Source organism: Arachis ipaensis, chromosome B2 (genome assembly GCF_059453495.1).
Source record: "Arachis ipaensis isolate K30076 ecotype BB chromosome B2, ASM5945349v1, whole genome shotgun sequence".
Classification (NCBI taxonomy): Eukaryota; Viridiplantae; Streptophyta; class Magnoliopsida; order Fabales; family Fabaceae; genus Arachis; species Arachis ipaensis.
Window position 1 is genome coordinate 91,568,672 of NC_142437.1, and position 6,722 is coordinate 91,575,393.

The following is a 6,722-nucleotide window of genomic DNA, read 5'->3' on the forward strand; positions in this document are numbered from 1 at the left end:
TTTTTACTAGACACCTTCACGCCACAAGCACATGGTTAGGGACAACTTGGTTTAGCCGCTTAGGCCAGGATTTTATTCCTTTAGGCCTTCCTATCCACTGATGCTCAAAGCCTTGGATCCTTTTTATTTTACCCTTGCCTTTTGGTTTAAAGGGCTATTGGCTTTTTCTGCTTGCTTTTTTTTTTCTTTTTCTTTCTTTCTTTTATTTTTTCGCCATTTTTTTCTGCAAGCTTTTCACTGCTTTTTCTTACTTCAAGAATCAATTTTATGATTTTTCAGATTATCAATAACATTTCTCCTTTTTCATTATTCTTTCAAGAGCCAACAATTTTAACATTCAAAAACAACAAATTCAAAAATATGCATTGTTCAAGCATTCATTCAGAAAACAAAAAGTATTGTCAGCACTTCAAAATAATTAAACTAGTTTCAAGGATGAATTCGAAATCATGTACTTCTTGTTCTTTTGTGATTAAAACATTTTTCTTTTAAGAAAGGTGATGGATTCATAGGATATTCATAGATTTAAGACATAGACACTAAGACACTAGTGATCATGTAATAAAGACACAAACATAGATAAACATAAAGCATAAAAATTCGAAAAACAGAAAATAAAGAACAAAGAAATTAAAGAACGGGTCCACCTTAGTGATGGCGATTAGTTCTTCCTCTTGAAGATCTTATGGAGTGCTTGAGCTCCTCAATGTCTCTTCCTTGCCTTTGTTGCTCCTCTCTCATAATTCTTTGATCTTCTCTAATTTCATGAAGGAGGATAGAATGCTCTTGGTGTTCCACCCTTAGTTGTCCCATATTGGAACTTAATTCTCCTAGGGAGGTGTTAATTTGCTCCCAATAATTTTATGGAGGAAAATGCATCCCTTGAGGCATCTCAGGGATTTCATGATGAGCAATTTCCTCATGCTCTTGTCCATGAGTGAGATCTCTTGTTTGCTCCATCCTTTTCTTAGTGATGGACTTGTCCTCATCAATGAGGATGTCTTCCTCTATGTCAATTCCAGCTGAATTGCAAAGGTGACAAATGAGATGAGGGAAGGCTAACCTTGACAAAGTAGAGGACTTGTCCGCCACCTTGTAGAGTTCTAGGGATATAACCTCATGAACTTCTACTTCCTCTCCAATCATAATGCTATGGATCATGATAGCCCGGTCTATAGTAACTTCAGACCAGTTGCTAGTGGGAATGATTGAGCGTTGGATGAACTCCAACCATCCCCTAGCCACAGGCTTGAGGTCATGCCTTCTTAGTTGAACTGGCTTTCCTCTTGAATCTTTCTTCCATTGAGCGCCCTCTTCACAAATGTCTATGAGGACTTGGTCCAATTTTTTATCAAAGTTGACCCTTCTAGTGTAGGGGCGTGCATCTCCTTGCATCATGGGCAAGTTGAATGCCAACCTTACATTTTCTGGACTGAAATTTAAGTATTTCCCCTGAACCATTGTAAGCCAATTCTTTGGGTCCGGGTTCACACTTTGATCATGGTTCTTGGTGATCCATGCATTGGCATAGAACTCTTGAACCATTAAGATTCTGACTTGTTGAATGGGGTTGGTGAGAACTTCCCAACCTCTTCTTCGAATCTCATGTCGGATCTCTGGATATTCACCCTTTTTGAGCTTGAAAGGGACCTCGGGGATCACCTTCTTCTTGGCCATAACTTCATAGAAGTGGTCTTGATGCACCCTTGAGATGAATCTCTCCATCTCTCATGACTCAGAGGTGGAAGCTTTTGCCTTCCCTTTCCTCTTTCTAGAGGTTTCTCCGGCCTTAGGTGCCATAAATGGTTATGGAAAAACAAAAAGCAACGCTTTTACCACACCAAACTTAGAAGGTTTGCTCGTCCTTGAGCAAAAGAAGAAGGAAGAGAGTAGAGGAAGAAGAAATAAAGGAGATGGAGGGGGTTAGTGTTTCGGCCAAGGGGGAGAAGTAGTGTTTAAGATGTGTGAAAATGAAGGGGTGAAGATGGGTTTATATAGGAGTGGGGAGAGGGTAAGGTTCGGCCATGTATGGGTGGGTTTGGGAGGGAAAGTGGTTTGAATTTAAATGGTGAGGTAGGTGGGGTTTATGATGGATGGATGTGGATTGGTGAAGGGTTTACGGAGAAGAGGGTAGGATTTGATAGGTGAGGGGTTTTTGGGGAAGAGGTATTGAGGTGATTGGTGAAGGGTATTTGGGTAAGAGTATTATGAAAAGGTGTGAAGAAGAGAGAGAGTGAGTTGAGGTTGGTGGGGATCTTGTGGGGTCCACAGATCCGGAGGTGTCAAGGATTTCTCATCCCTGCACCAATTAGGCTTGCAAAACACCCTTTGCTGCCAATCCTGGCGTTAAACACCAGGTTGCTGCGCATTTCTGGCGTTTAACGCCAGCTTCTTGCCCTTTTCTGGCATTAAACGCCAGTCTGGTGCCCATTTTTGGCGTTAAACGCCCAGAATGGTGCCAGACTGGGCAGTCTGCTGCCCTTACTGGCGTTTAAACGCCAGTAGGCTTCTCCTCCAGGGTGTGCTATTTTTCATTCTGTTTTTCAGTTTGTTTTTGTTTTTTGAATTGTTTTTGTGACTTCACATGATTATTAACCTACAGAAAATATAAAATAACAATGAAAAATAGAAATTTAACATAGATAAGTAAAATTGGGTTGCCTCCCATCAAGCGCTTCTTTAATGTCAGTAGCTTGACAGTGGGCTCTCATGGAGCCTCACAGATACTCAGAGCATGATGATGGCCTCTTAACACCAAACTTAGAGTTTGGTTGTGGCCTCCCAACACCAAACCTAGAGTTTGAATGTGGGGGTTTTGTTTGACTCTGTATTGAGAGAAGCTTTTCATGCTTCTTCTCCATGGTTATAGAGGGAGATCCTTGAGCTTTAAACACAAGGGAGTCCTCATTCACTTGAAGGACCAATTCTCCTCTGTCAACATCAATCACAGCTTTTGCTGTGGCTAGGAAGGGTCTGCCAAGGATGATGGATTCATCCATACACTTCCCAGTATCTAGGATTATGAAATCAGCAGTGATGTAGCGGTCTTCAACCTTTACCAAGACATCCTCTACAAGTCCATAAGCCTGTTTCTTTGAATTGTCTGCCATCTCTAGTGAGATTCTTGCAGCTTGTACCTCAAGGATCCCTAGCTTCTCCATTACAGAGAGAGGCATGAAGTTTATGCTTGACCCTAGGTCACACAGAGCCTTCTCAAATGTCATGGTGCCTATGGTACAAGGTATTGAGAACTTTCCAGGATCTTGTCTCTTCAGAGGTAATTTCTGCCTAGTCAAGTCATCCAGTTCTTTGGTGAGCAAGGGGGGTTCATCCTCCCAAGTCTCATTACCAAATAGCTTGGCATTTAGCTTCATGATTGCTCCAAGGTACTTAGCAACTTGTTCTTCAGTAACATCTTCATCCTCTTCAGAGGAAGAATACTCATCAGAGCTCATGAATGGCAAAAGTGAATTCAATGGAATCTATATGGTCTCAGTGTGAGCCTCATATTCCCATGGTTCCTCATTAGGGAACTCCTTGGAGGCCAGTGGACGTCCATTGAGGTCTTCCTCAGTGGAGATCACTACCTCTTCCTCCTCTCTAGGTTCGGCCGTGTGGGTTATGTTGATGGCCTTGCACTCTCCTTTTGGATTCTCTTCTGTATTGCTTGGAAGAGTACTAGGAGGGAGTTCAGTAACTTTCTTACTCAGCTGACCCACTTGTGCCTCCAAATTTCTAATGGAGGACCTTGTTTCAGTCATGAAACTTTGAGTGGTTTTAATTAAATCAGAGGCTGCAGTTGCTAATTTAGAGTGGTTCTGCTAAGAATTCTCTGTTTGTTGCTGAGAAGATGATGGAAAAGGTTTGCCATTGCTAAACCTATTTCTTCCACCATTATTGTTATTGAAGTCTTGTTGAGGCCTCTGTTGATCCTTCCATGAGAGGTTTGGATGATTTCTCCATGAAGGATTATAGGTGTTTCCATAGGATTCTCCCATGTAATTCATCTCTTCCATTGCTGGGTTCTCAGGATCATAAGCTTCTTCTTCAGATGAAACTTCTTTGGTACTGACTGTTGCTGCTTGCATTCCAGACAGACTCTGAGAAATCATATTGACTTGCTGAGTCAATATTTTGTTCTAAGCCAATATGGCATTCAGAGTATCAATTTCAAGAACTCCCTTCTTCTGAGGCGTCCCATTGTTCACAGGATTCCTCTCAGAGGTGTACATGAATTGGTTATTTGTAACCATTTCAATGAGTTCCTGAGCTTCTGCAGGCGTCTTCTTCAGATGAAGAGATCCTCCAACAGAGCTGTCCAATGACATCTTGGACAGTTCAGACAGACCATTATAGAAGATACCTATGATGCTCCATTCTGAAAGCATGTCAGAAGGACACCTTCTGATCAATTACTTGTATCTTTCCCAAGCTTCATAGAGGGATTCACCTTCCTTCTGTCTGAAGGTTTGGACTTCTACTCTAAGCTTGCTCAATTTTTGAGGTGGAAAAAACTTTGCCAAGAAGGCATTGACTAGCTTTTCTCAAGAGTTCAGGCTTTCTTTAGGTTGTGAATCCAACCATGTTCTAGCTCTGTCTCTTATAGCAAAGGGAAAGAGCATAAGCTTGTAGACCTCAGGATCAACCCCATTGGTCTTGACAGTGTCATAGATTTACAAGAATTCAGCTAAGAACTGATGAGGATCTTCCAATGGAAGTCCATGAAACTTGCAACTCTGCTGCATTAGAGAAACTAATTCAGGCTTAAGCTCAAAGTTGTTTGCTCCAATGGCAGGGATTGAGATGCTTCTCCCATAGAAGTCGGGAGTAGGTGCAGTAAAGTCACCAAGCACCTTCCTAGCATTGTTGGCATTGTTGTTGTTTTTGGCTACCATGGCTTCTTCTTATTTGAAAGTTTCTGTTAGGTCCTCTATAGAGAGTTGTACTTTAGCTTCTTTTAGCTTTCTCTTCAAGGTCCTTTCAGGTTCAGGATCAGCTTCAACAAGAATGCCCTTGTCCTTGCTCCTGATCATATGAAAAGAGAGGAGAAGAAAATATGGAATCCTCTATGTCCCAGTATAGAGATTCCTTGAGGTGTCAGAGGAAAATAAAAATAGAAGGATGGGGTAGAGAAGAGAGAATTCGAACTTATCAAGAGGGATAGAGTTCGAATTGCTGATAATGGAGAAGTGTTAGTCCTTTAAATAGAAGGATTTGAGAAGAGGGGAAGAATTTTCGAAATTAAAGTAAAAAGATTTTGGAATAATTAAAAGAAATTTTGAAATTTTGGTAAATGATTTTCGAAAACTAAGATTGGGAAAGAAATTAAGTGATTTTTGGAAAGGATTTTGAAATTAGAAATCAAAAAGATATGATTGAAAATTAATTTTGAAAAAGATGTGATTGAAAAGATATGATTAAGAAGATATGATTGAGAATCAAATTAAAAATAGAAATTTTTAAAATTAAAGTTGATTACTTGACTAACAGGAAATTAAAAGATATGATTCTAGAATTAAAATTTGATCCTTTCTTAATAGGCAAGTAACAATTTGAAAATTTTGAGTTAAATCATTAATTGTATCAAGGATTTTTGAAAAGAATAATAATTTAAAAAATGGAAAGAAATTGATTTTGAAAAGATATGATTGAAGAGATATGATTTGAAAAAGATTTGATTTTGAAAAATTATGAATATTTGAAAAATATTTGAATTAAAAACAAAATCTTCCCTCTAGTGTCCTCCTGGCGTTAAACGCCCAGAATGGCATCCATTCTGGCGTTTAACGCCCAAAATGCTACCTTTTTGGGCGTTTAACACCCAGCCAGGTACCCTGGCTGGCGTTTAAACGCCAGTTTTCCTTCCTCACTAGGCGTTTTGAACGCCCAGCTTTTTCTCTGTAATTCTTCTGCTGCATGTTCTGAATCTTCAATTCTCTGTATTATTGACTTGAAAAGACATGGTTGGAAAACTAAGATTAAACAGATAATGCATGCAAGACACCAAACTTAGAAGTTTGTATGCTAAGGACTATAACAATTTGAAAATGCATATGCGAAACAACAAAAGACACAAAACAAGATAATTTAAAGATCAGAGCAAGGAAATCATCAAGAACAACTTGAAGATCAATGAAGAACATAATGCATGTAATTTTCGAAAATTAGAAGAATGCAATTGACACCAAACTTAAGATTAGACACTAGACTCAAACAAGAAACATAAAATATTTTTGATCTTAAGATTTTAAAAAAAATTTTTTGTAATTTTTTTTTCGAAAATTAAGTGGAAAAAGAGAAAAAAAAAGGACTTCAAAAATCTTAATGAGAATTCCAGGAATCATGCAATGTTAGTCTAAAACTCCGGTCCAGGAATTAGACATGGCTTACTAGCCAGCCAAGCTTTTAGTGAAAGCTTCGGTCCAAAACACTAGACATGGCCAATGGCCAGCCAAGCTTTAGCAAATCATTACGTTCAACAGCAAGATTGATAGAAATCAACAAGCCCTTGTGATGATAAGTTGAAACCTCGGTCCAAAAGATTAGACATGGCTTCTCAGCCAGCCAGACTTCAACAAATCATCATGAAACTCTAGAATTCATTCTTAAAAGTTATGAAGAACAAAATAGAAATACAATTTTTTTTTTTGAAATTTTTCGAAAATTAATAGGTAAAAAGCTTAAACATAAAATAAAATTACCTAATCTGAGCAACAAGATGA

General features: G+C 38.9%; 1 non-coding gene across 1 annotated transcript; it reads left to right on the top strand.

Moving 5' to 3' along the window:
* Window positions 1–4,382: 4,382 nt before the first annotated feature.
* LOC148574840 (small nucleolar RNA R71) lies at window positions 4,383–4,490 on the top strand. Its single transcript, XR_015905591.1, has one exon. It is a non-coding gene; the product is annotated as a small nucleolar RNA R71 (small nucleolar RNA).
* The last annotated feature ends 2,232 nt before the right edge of the window (window positions 4,491–6,722 follow it).